The 12394-nt window shown below is 34.7% G+C and overlaps 1 protein-coding gene and 1 pseudogene across 2 annotated transcripts in view; both read left to right on the forward strand.

The window, feature by feature from the left end:
• The window catches only part of GLCE (glucuronic acid epimerase), an 86851-nt gene that overhangs the window by 39757 nt on the left and 34700 nt on the right, over positions 1-12394 (forward strand). The gene's annotated exons all lie outside the window — the stretch shown is intronic.
• Positions 7580-7698, forward strand: LOC118601431 (annotated as a pseudogene).

The following is a 12394-nucleotide window of genomic DNA, read 5'->3' on the forward strand; positions in this document are numbered from 1 at the left end:
ATTTATCTGTAAGAATGTCTGCATCATTTTATACCATCATACATTTTATTTTAAATCAGTATAAATTTAGAATTAGAGTACTTATACATTTATGTTATGAAAGATGGATAAAATTAAGCTGCATAAAGAATCTATAGGACTCTTGGTAACTTGAATAATTGTTTGAGGCCACCTTAGCATTATGTGTTTTAAGCTGTGGTCTAAACTGAATTGCATTTGTGAAGTACCTATCTGATTCATAGACTGTGACTTATAAATAAGAATTCCCTTTTAAATGATGGATGGTATAAGAAGGTACTGCTAAAGCTTTTTGCTTCTATCAAAATTGTATCTTAAGATATCTTTTAAAAATTTTCCCTGATTTATATTTCAATATGGTACTTATAAGGATAAATAAACTTATAGAAAAGTTCATACTTTGATGTTTTTCTTCCATATTATTTCCCATAAAAACTTAGATTTTTCTAGACCAATATAAAATATTTAAAAAATTAAATACTGAGTCATTGCCAGTTTGACAGTAACATTGAAGTTCGTTAAATATGGGGGCAGAATTTCCCCTTTAAATTGAATGTGCTGCTTTTCTACAGTGCTATGGCTGGATAAGAAAGGGCTTATGTAGACTCGTTTTAGAATTTTTTCTGATCATATCTTTGGCCATATTCAGACTAAAAAAGAATGTTAATGTCAGTCCATTCAGGCTGCTGTAACAAAATAAGATAACTAGGTAGCTAATAATCAATGGAAATTTATTTCTCACAGTTCTGGAGGCTGGAAAATTCAAGATAAAGGTGCTGGCTTTCTGATTCACAGATGATTATCTTTTCTCTGTTTCCTCACATGGCAGAAGAGGTGAGGGAGGTCTCTGGAGCCTTTTCTATAGGGCACTAATTCTTTTCTTGAGGGAAGAGTCCTGATACATCCCTAAGGCCTTACCTTGAAATACCATCACATTGAGGGTTAGGATTGCAACATGAATTTTGGGGTGACAACTTGTTAATTTTGTAGATGTTGATCAATATCATTGCATAGCCTTTAGGGCAGTAAAGAAACTAGTTTGGAAATGAACCTCCAAGGTTTATCCTCACAGGAGATAATGTATAAAAATCTTACTTTAATTGACCACTGTGGGATTTTCTTTAAAAGAAACTTTAATGTTTTTTTTAAAAGCTTTTCTTTATAAACAATCATTTTATTTTCTTCAAAATAATATTTTTAGGAAAAAACACAATTTTATTCACAAAATTTGCTGTCAAGAAAGATATACACACATTTGAAAGAGTAGAGAGGGATAAAGGCAATTTTTTTAAAGCTTCCTTTAAAAAATAACTTTTAAAAAAATAATTTTAGATATATAGATAAGCTCTAAAAACAGAGCTTTTGTATATTCTTCAGTTTCCTTTAATGCTTATATCTTATATAACCTTGGTACAGTGATCAGAACTGAAGAATCAACAGTGACGACTACACTACAGACTTTATTAGGATTTCAACCAATTTCTTCATGAACGACCTTTTTCCAGGATTCCACATCATATTCATTTGTCGTATTTCCTTCATCTTCAATCTCTGATTGTTCCTCAGTCTTTCTATGTCCTTTATTACTTTCACAGTTTGGAAGACTACGGGTCAGGTATTTTGTAGAATGTCATTCATTTTGGTTTTTGCCGATGTTTTCTCATAGTTAGAATGAATATACAGATTTCGGGAAAGAATAACAGAGAGGTGATGTATCCTTCTCAGTGCATGGTATCAGGGATTACATGATGTCAATATGTCTAATTACCGGTGATGTTGTTAACCCTGATCACTTGATTTTGGTGATGTCTGCTGGAGTGCTCCACTGTAAAGTTACTGCTTTTCCCTTAATTAATAAATTTTTGGGGAAAAATTCTTTGAGGTTACACAAATATCCTATTTCTCCTTAAATTTTTGGAGAAAATTTTAGCATTAATTGGTGGGTCTTGCCTGGAGCAATTATTACTCTGATGTTCTAATGGTGATTTTCTATTCCACTCCTTTTTTCTACATTTATTTATTATAATTTATCTGTTAGAAAGAGTCATCCCTCCCTACATTTATTTAATCATTTATGTCAGTGCATACTCATGGATATTTTATTCTCTGGATTAGAATCACTGCTATTCTTAGTTATTTTGTTGCTCAAATTGTTTGGCCATTAGGAGCCCTTTGAAGTTTGCTTCTGTGTCCTTTCAGGGTGCAGTGTGAGTGAGTGAGAGAGAGAGAGAGAGAGAGAGAGAGAGAGAGAGAGAGAGAGAGAGAGTGTGTGTGTGTGTGTTTAAGCAATTTCTTACTTTCTGGTGCTACAAGATGTTCCAGGCTCACCTTGTATGTTCCCTGCCCCAGACCAGGAATCACCCACTTCTCCAAAGAGCCCAGGTCCATCTAATTGGAGAATAGTATTTAGGTCTAATTGGAAATAAGTATTTAGCACCCAACTTCTGGGTACTAGATGTGCTCATTGCTACTGAAATGTTACTGCTTCTAGGCCTTTCAGCAGTCAGAGCCAGGACGTGTGTATGTGTGTGTGTGTGAGAGAGTGAGTATGTGTGTACAAAAATGTTTATTTCTGTACGTAATGTTTATTTCTGTACGTACTATCTGTCTGTATATACATAAAACAGATTAGTTCATACTGATACCTCCAAGTCCAGTCTAGCACAATAAGGATTATTCTAGCATTCCCTTTTTGCTTATTCATAACACATTTACATATTTGCTATACAGCTATGGTAGTTTTAGAATTGCTAACCCATATTCATATGAGAAACAAATTTACCAAACAGAATAGTATTTGCGTACAGTTTTGTTTTCTTTTGTTTTGTTTTAATTTTTATTCTCACAGTATCCAGCCAAAATGCTATTTTCCAAAGTTAGTTAAGGCAGGTCTTCCACATCTCCTTCACACCACGTCACTCATTTGTGATACAGTCAGATTCTTTTGTCACAGTTTGCATTTCATCTTTGGTTCCCTGACATCCTAGTTTGTTTTGTTGTTTAATCTGTATCCTATAAAATTCACTCTTTATGTTACATAGTTCTCTGGGTTTTGAGAAATGCAGAGTCATGTATTTACCAACAACGGTTCCATCAACCCCCAAAGTACCTTGTGCTGCCCCTTTGTAGTCAGCCCCTTTTCCCACCTCAAACCCTGGCAACTGCTGGTGTGTTTTCCATATTTTTAGTTAGCTTGTTCCAGAATTTCATGTAAATCATGTAACATGTAGCCTGTTAGGACTGGCTTTTTTCACTTGACAAAATGCATTGAATATGCATTGACCTGTTACATAAATCATTAGTTTGTTCTTTTATATTGCCTAGTAGCATTCTATTGTATTACCACATTTTGTTTATCCTTTTACCTATTGTGGATTGTTTCCAGTTTTGGGCAGTTGTGATAAGCTATTACAAACATTTACATAAAGGCGTTTTTGTTTTTGTTATTATTTCATTTGGGTAAATACCTAGGAGAGGGATTATAGACTTTATTGTAAGTGTATATTTAACTTTATAAGAAACTGTCGAACTTTTTTCCAAGTGGCTATACAGTTTTGAATTTCTGCCACCAGTGTATGAGAGTTCCTGTTGCTGTGCATCTTCATCTGCATCTTGGTGTTGTCAGTTTGTTTTTGTCTTTTAGCTGTCCTGATATACGTGTCGTGGTATCTTGTGGTTTTATATTTCCCCAGTAACTGATGGTGTTGATATGCCATCCCTATCTTTGTAAAGGGGCAGCTGGTCCCTTTGATTTCTCTTGATTATTCTCCTTTTATGATCAACTGGGTGGATAGAGTCTTTTCCAGTATATTTTTTTGATTGAACTAGTTGCTATCATATCTGAACGTTTGGCTCTTTTATAATAATACACATTTCCATATATGAGTTTTAATTTTCTGTGCTTATTGCAATAGAATGAATATATAATTTTTTTATAGAGCTGAGTCTTTAAATGATAATTTCATTATTATCCAAAGCAAGATGGCTTTATAAGAATCTATTCACAGATTACATCTTTGAGAAGACATGCATGACAAGGTAAAATGTAATAAATTCTGCTAGTGCTAAAGGTTGCCTTTGGATTGACAAATGTCACTTTAGAAAAAGAAATTTTAGGATCTGAGGTAAGATCTTTTTCCCTCCTTGACTATCAAATGAACAGAAAACCTGATACTTTCTCAGGATGTCTGTCAATATATGCAACCTTTGGTATGTTTTTATAACTAAACAGTTAGTATTAGGTGAAAGAAATTAGAAATGACTGTTTTTAAACTTGGGCCACTTTACCTAAACACTTAAATTGACATGTTAAAAATGCTTTAGAAAACTTGGCAGAATGAGAGACATCCCCAGATCTCTCCCCTTGAAACAACAATAAGCCAAACATCTAAAACTCAACAAAAAACACCCAAACTGCACACCAGCACATCTGAGCATGGGATCTGCTCATAAGAGCTACCACAGGTCAGAACCCTGGGTGTCGGGTGGTGGACTGGGAGAAATAAAGAAGCTGCCTCTCGCAGCCACCAGAGCTCCCTGTAGGAGGAGGGGGAGGGGAGAGGAGAGGCAAGTTCCCTGAATAGCCCTGCTTGGGAGTACTGTGAGCTCCATGCAGCCAGTGGCAGTGCCCAGTCATCAAGGCAGAAGACAGAGAAGCGAGACGGCAGAAAAACAACAGTTGATTTTTACCAGCCGCAGTTGAGACTGAGCTACAGCCTCCAATTCCATATTCCAACCCAGAGGGACCCTCCCCCCATATCCTCCAAGACTGAACACTGCAGAGCCCCAGGGGAATCTGAGCAAATGCTACCGAAACTATTGCTAACACTGACAGGACTGAAACTGAGGGTAGTGAGCATGGTTAAATATTTTTCAGAAAATAAAAAGGCATTTTTAAGCCTTCATATAAAGCAAGGATCCAAAAGGCTTAGACACCACATACTGGAAACCAAAAGAAAAGCACCGCCTTTGCATCAGGCTAAAGAGAGACCTTTATATAATAAATCTTTCTTCTGCAAAAAGAGCAGAATACATTTCCATTAATGTTCCAGGTGGAGAAATAGTCCCATTTAACACCATGAACAACCAAGGCGACAAAGCATTTCAGATTTGTGTACAGTTTTTAGAAAGAAAGAGAAAAATCTCCAGAAAATAAGCTTACAGACATAGAAATATGTGGCTTAAAAATATGTGACTTAAATGACAGAGAATTCAGGGTGGAACATTTGAAAAAACTCAGTGAGTTCTGAAACGAGTCATATCAACAATTTCAGGAATTGAAAAAACAGCTAGATGAGCAGAGCAAGGAGATTGAAGCCCTCAAAAAGAACAGAATAGATCTTCTGGAGATAAAAATAAAAAATACACTGCAAGAGTTGGAAAACAAAATAGCACGCCTGGGAAATAGAGTTGACCAAGTGAAGGAAAGGATCAGTGATAACAAAGATAGAAATCTAGAAATAAATCCGAAAGAAGAAGAATGAAAAATAATGAAAGAAATACAAGAACTAGCTGATACCATCAGGAGAGGAAACATAAGAATAATGGGCATTGTCGAAGGAGAGGAAAAGGGGCAGGGACTACAAAGCATTTTCAGACCAATAGCTAAAGAGGATTTCCCAGATCTAAGGAATGAGGTGGAGCTTGGAATTCAAGAAGTCAACAGAACTCCCAATTACCTCAAATCAAAAAGGCCTTCACTAAGACACATTGTATTAAAATTATCAAAAATCAATGACAAAGACAGAATTCTCAGGGCAGCCAGGGAGAATAAAATGGTAACTTAAAAAGGAAAACCCATTAGACTATTGTCGGACTTCTCAGCACATATCTTGCTAGCCAGAAAGGAGTGGAATGAAATATTCAAATGTTAAGTGAAAGGAACTACCAGCCTAGAATAATGTATCCAGGTAAGCTCTCCTTTAGATATGAAGGAGAAATTAAGAATTTTCCAGGCATACAGAAACTGAGGGAATTCTCCACTATGAAGCTTGCACTGCAGGAAATACTGAAAGGAGTCAGCTCACCTAAAACAAAATCACAAAAAAGTTAAAATTAAAACAAACAAACACACACATAATTAGGAGTAAGATGACTATCAGGCAAATAGAAGCAGAGGAGTACAATCTTTACTAAAAATAGGGAATTATAAGCTTAAATAATAAGAGAATTGGTATAGCACAATAGTAATGAACATTCAGCATATGTAGGGACAGATTGAGACAACAATGACTGAAAAGGGGAGGATTCAAAGACTAAATGGACTAGGATTACATGGACAGAACTCACCAATAAAAAGGCACAGAGTTGCAGAATGGATCAAAAAACAAACCCAACCATATGCTGCCTCCAGGAGACACATCTTAGTTACAAAGACAAATATAGATTCAAAGTGAAAGAGTGGAAAATAATATTTCAAGCAAATGGCATTCAGAGAAAAGCAGGAGTAGTGATACTAATATCAGATGACATCGACTTCAAAATAAAAGGTAAAGATACTGAGGGACACTTCATAATGATAAAGAGAATCATGCACCAAGAAAACATAACTTATTAATATCTAGGCTCACAATCAGGGAGCCCCGAAATATGTAAAGCAGTTACTAACAGCACTAAAGGGAGAAACAGACCAAAACACTATCATAGTAGGGGACCTAAATACCCCACTGACAGATATGGACAGACCATCCAAACAGAAAATCAATAAGGAAATAACATCCTTAAAAGACACATTAGACCAACTGGACATAATTGACATTTTCAGAGCCTTCCATCCCAAAAGAGCTGCTTATACATTCTTCTGTAGTGCACATGGAACATTCTCAAGGAATGACCATATACTGGTACACAGAGATAGCCTCAGCAAATATAAGAAGGTTAAAATCATATCAACCATATTCTCTGATCATGCTTCGAAACTAGAGATCAACTGCAAAAAGAAAGCAGGAAGAATCACAAATACATGGAGATTAAACAACATGCTACTGAATAATAACTGGGTCAGAGAAGAAATAAAAAGAGATCAACAGATATATAGAAACGAATGATAATGATAGTACAACATATCAAAACTTTTGGGACACAGCCAAAGCGATCATAAGAGGAAAGTTCATATCATTACAGGCCTATCTCCTAAAACAAGAACAAGCCCAAATAAACAACCTAACACTTCATCTTAAAAAATTAGAAAAGGAAAAACAAATGAAGCCAAAAGTCAGCAGAAGAAAGAAATCATCAAAATCGGAGCAGAAATAAATGAAATTGAAAACAAAACAAAACAAAACAAAAACTAGAAAAAATAAATGCAACAAAGAGCTGGTTCTTTGAGAAAGTTAATAAAATTGACAAACTCCTGGCTAGACTCATAAAGAAAAAAGAGAAAGGACACAAATAAACAAAATCAGGGATGAAAGAGGGGAAATTACAATTGATATCGCAGAAATACAAAGGATCATACAAGAATACTATGAAAAAGTACATAACACCAAATTTAATAATCTAGAAGAAACGGACCAGTATTTAGAAAAACACAACCTTCCTAGACTGAATCAAGAGTACTGGAGTCTACAGCCACACTACCCTGAACAAATTTGATCTCATCTGATCTCGGAAGCTAAGCAGGATCAGGCCTTGTTAGTACTTGGATGGGAGACCACCTAGGAAGACCAAGTGCTGTAGGCATAAAAAATAAAAAAATAAGGGATTGTAAGCTGGCAAGGTCCTTGCAATCTGTGAGGTCAACCAAGGGTTGCCTCGCGTAAAAAATAAATTTAAAAAAAAAAAGAATAACTGGAAAATCTAAATAGACCGACTGGCAGTATGGAAATTGAGACAATCATCAAAAACCTACCAAAACCTGGTAAAGATAACACAAAAAAAGAAAACTACAGACCAATATCTCTCACGAACACAGATGCAAAAATCCTAAATAAGATACTAGAGAACCAAATACAGCAACATATTAAAAAGATTATACACCATGACCAAGTGGACTTCATCCCAGGGGCCCAGAGATGGTTGAACATATGCAAATCAATTAATGTGATACGCCACATAAATCAAAAAATAATCATATGATTATATCAGTCGCTACAGAAAAAGCTTTTGACAAGATACAGCATCCATTTATGATCAAAACACTTAAGAAAATTGGTATAGAAGGTAAGTACCTAAACATAATAAAGGCCATCTATGACAAACCCTCAGTCAACATTATACATAATGGTGAAAAACTAAAAACCTTCCCCTAAGATCAGGAACAAGGCAAGGCTGTCCGCTATCACCACTGTTATTCAATATAACATTTGAGGTTCTAGTGAGAAAAAGATATAAAAGACATCCAAATTGGAAATGAAGAAGTCAAACTGTCACTATTTGTGGATGACATGATTATATAAAAAACCCTAAAGACTCCACAACAGCACTACTAGAAACAATAAGCAAATACAGTAAAGTCCCTGGGTACAAAATCAATGTTCAAAAATCCATAGCATTTCTATACTCTAATAATGTGTCAGAAAAAGAAGTGGAAAAATAATTCCTTTTGCAATTGCAACAAAAAGAATAAAATACCTAGGAATAAATCTAATGAAACATGTGAGGCACCTATATAATGAAAACTACAAGACTCTATTAAAAGAAATCGAAAAAGATACAAAGAAATGGAAAGATATTCCATGTTCTTGGATTGGAAGAATCAACATAGTTAAAATGACCATATTACCAAAAGCATTATACAGACTCAATGCAATCCCCATCAAAATCCCATCAGCATTTCTTAAAGAAATAGAACAAAAAATCCTGAGATGTGTATGGAAACACAAAAGATCCCAAAATGCCAGAGCCATCCTGAGAAAAAAGAACGGTGCTGGAGGCATCACTCTGCCTGACTTCAAATTATACTACAAAGCGACAGTAATCAAAACGCCATGGTATTGGCAGCAAAACACACAGACCAGTGGAACAGAATTGCAGGTCCAGAAGTAAACTCATATTTATATGGGCAAATAATTTTGACAAAGAAGCCAAAACCATACAGTGGAGAAAGGAAAGTCTTCAATAAATGGTGCTGGGAAAACTGGAAAGCCACCTGCAAAAGAATGCAACTAGGCTGTTATCTATCATCACATACCAAAATGAACTCAAAATGGATTAAAGACCTAAATATAAGACCTGAAACAATAAAATGCATAGAAGGAAGCTTAAGAACTAAACTCAAGGACCCTCGACTTAAAGAGGATTTTATGAATTTGACCTGAAAAGCAAGGGAAATTAAAGCAAAAACAAATGAATGGGACTACATCAAACTAAAAATCTCTGCTCAGCAAAAGAAATCAAGGTAAAGAGACAACCATCCAAATGGGAAAATATATTCGCAAGCAACACCTCTGATAAGGGCCTAATATCCAAAATATACAAAGGACTCATGTGACTCAATAACAGCAAAAAACCCAAATGATCTAGTCAAAAAATGGGCAGAGGACCTGAACAGACACTTTTCCCTAGAGGACATACAAATGGCCAACAGATATTTGAAAAGATGTTCAACACCGCCAGCTATTAGGAAAATGCAAATCAAAACCACAATGAGATACCATCTCATACCTGTTAGAATAGCTATAATCAACAAGAGAAGTAATAATAAATGTTGGAGAAGATGCAGAAAAAAAAGAACCCTCATACACTGCTGGTGGGACTGCAAATTGGTACAGCCACTATGGAAAACAGTATGGAGCTCCCTCAAAAAACTAAGAATTGATCCACCATACAATCCAGCAATCCCTCTAAGTACTGGGTATTTTCCCCAAAGACTTAAAAACTCATATCCGAAAAGATATTTGCACACTGATGTTCATAGTAGCATTATTCACAGTGGCCAGGACACGGAAGCAAATGAAGTGTCCTATGACAGATGATTGGCTAAAGAAGCTGTGGTACATATATTCAATGGAATATTACTCAGCCATTTGCGATGGACCTCAAGATAATCATGCTAAGCGAAATAAGCCAGACAGAAAAAGTTGAAAATCACATGATATCACTTATATGTGGGATATAAACCTAAAAGCAACAAATGAACAGGACAAACAAACAGAGACTCATGGACATGAGCTATAGACTAGTGGTTACCAGAGGGTAAGGGGTGAAGGAGGAGGGGAGAGGTAGACGGTGTAAAGGGGGTCAAATATAGGTGGTAGAGGGAGAGTGAAGTGGGTAAAGTGGATTAAATATATGGTAGCTGAAGGAAACTAGACTTTGGGTGGTAAACACAATAGAATATACAGATGTCAAATTATAATGCACACCTGAAAATTATATAATTGTATTAACCAATGTTACCCCAATAAACTTAATTAAAAATTTTTAAAATTTTTTAAATAATTTAATATATTGCTTCATTTAGCTGAATTAGTAAAAATGAGTGGAATACTCATCATTTTCTTGCATCTTAAATACTGCTAAAAAAAAAAAAACCCTGCAATTCAGTTAACTAATTGAATTCTCAGCTTATACTTTACTTTTATCAGAATGGAATAAAGACATGAAGTTTTAGTGATTTTTACCTATTTGAGCTTTATATTTACTATTTATGTTTTGTAAAGACCTGTATTTAATCTCTTAGAATATGTGCAGGGGTGCCATGTTATTTAAGTCGATATTTCTGTTTGCTATATAAGGTTCTTTTAAAAACATACTATATTAGTACATAAAATATATGCTTAAATTGGGAAAATACTATATGCCTTAAAGGATAGTATTCCTCTCACATCATTTGGGTAATTATGATTGATTCTATTGACAGATTTCAGTTAACCTGAAGTGTTAACTCCTATTTCAGTAGGAAAAAACCAAAACAGCACTTTATTTACATATTCAGATTCTGAAAATAGTGTTAATAATATTAGAAGCCATTATAAATAGAAAGACGACTTTCTTGTCTGCTTTAGAATGAATACATCTCTTTAAACATCCTATTTGATAGTGTGACTATATCACTGGTATTTCAGTGGCTAAACCCAGGTTTGATGTAGTTATGATGATGACAGTCTTTGAATTTAAGCCAGCAAGTTTTAAATTGGAAAGTGCAAACCTTTTTACAGTAGTTGCCCTGGTCATTACATATTGTCCACCTTATCAGGCTCTCTTTGTGAATAAGATATGACAGTGTTTTACTAGCCTTGTGAAAAGGGAAAAAAGTACTATATATATTTATATTATAAATATATATTTTATTTCCCCCATTTCTTTTCCTGAACAGGGGAAAAAAAAAAAGGAAAGTGTGGGTTTTTGTTTGTTAAGGTCATGATGGCAACCTACTTCCTTATTTATAGAAGACTCGGAAGGTGAAGTTTGTGACTTCAGTTGAGCATCCTTTACCACCCCAGACTAATAAAGTGGCAGCTACAAGCAGTTGTGCTTGTGTGACAGTTGACAGTATCAGTTTTACCTTACAGTGTTTAAATCATCATTTCTGAAATTGGAGAATTGAGGAAAGATGGAATTTAACTTTTGAGCAGTTGTTCTTTGGTTGACTTCAAGCCAGTTACTTTGTTTTGCATGTTATTTAACTTCATCCCACAATTAGCCTACAGGATATGCATGATTACCCACATTTTACAAATAAAGAAAATTTATGTAAAGTAACACAGCTAGTAAAGTCAGGATTTGAACCTTTGTTTTCTTACCTAAAAATCTATACTCTTTTCTCCTATATTACTCTGCTTCTCCTAAAATTAGAAAAGTAATGAAAATAAGTAGAAAATCTCTCTACATTTTTAAGCCTCTGGGATGGAAGCTAATAATTAGATAAGACTGAGATCATCTCAAACTTATATAGTATTTTCTGCATCCTTAATGGGCTTCACTTTGGGCAAACATATTATATGAGGGAACTGCTAGCATGGTATTCATTAATGCTAATCATACGACTGAGTTTCTAACTGATATCTCAGGATTCTCTGATGATATTAGTGATAACTAATAGCTTTCTTAAAAATTCTGTTGTCAGAAATACTACACATCTACATTGCTGTTAGCAATAAAAATATCAAAAATTCAGCACATTCGCAGTAACTTTTTAATAGTCTAATTAAACTTAGAATAATATTCGGTTTAACATTTGCAAAACAAACATATAATGCAAGTGATGCTTTAACCTGTTTTGTCAATAAACTCACTTTATGGTAAATCAGTAAATCCATTTGCATAGTGATTAAACCATCTTTATCTGTAGTAATGTTATACTTCAAAATTAACAACTATATACAGAATTTTTGTCAGTTGTAAGTTTTAACATTTTGGTTACATTAGTGTTCTTACTGTACACTTTATTTATCTTTAGAACAGTCATTAGTTTTTTAGTGGTTTTTTTTCTAGC

The sequence above is a fragment of the Rousettus aegyptiacus genome, unplaced genomic scaffold (assembly GCF_014176215.1).
Source record: "Rousettus aegyptiacus isolate mRouAeg1 unplaced genomic scaffold, mRouAeg1.p scaffold_m13_p_3, whole genome shotgun sequence".
Lineage (NCBI taxonomy): Eukaryota > Metazoa > Chordata > Mammalia > Chiroptera > Pteropodidae > Rousettus > Rousettus aegyptiacus.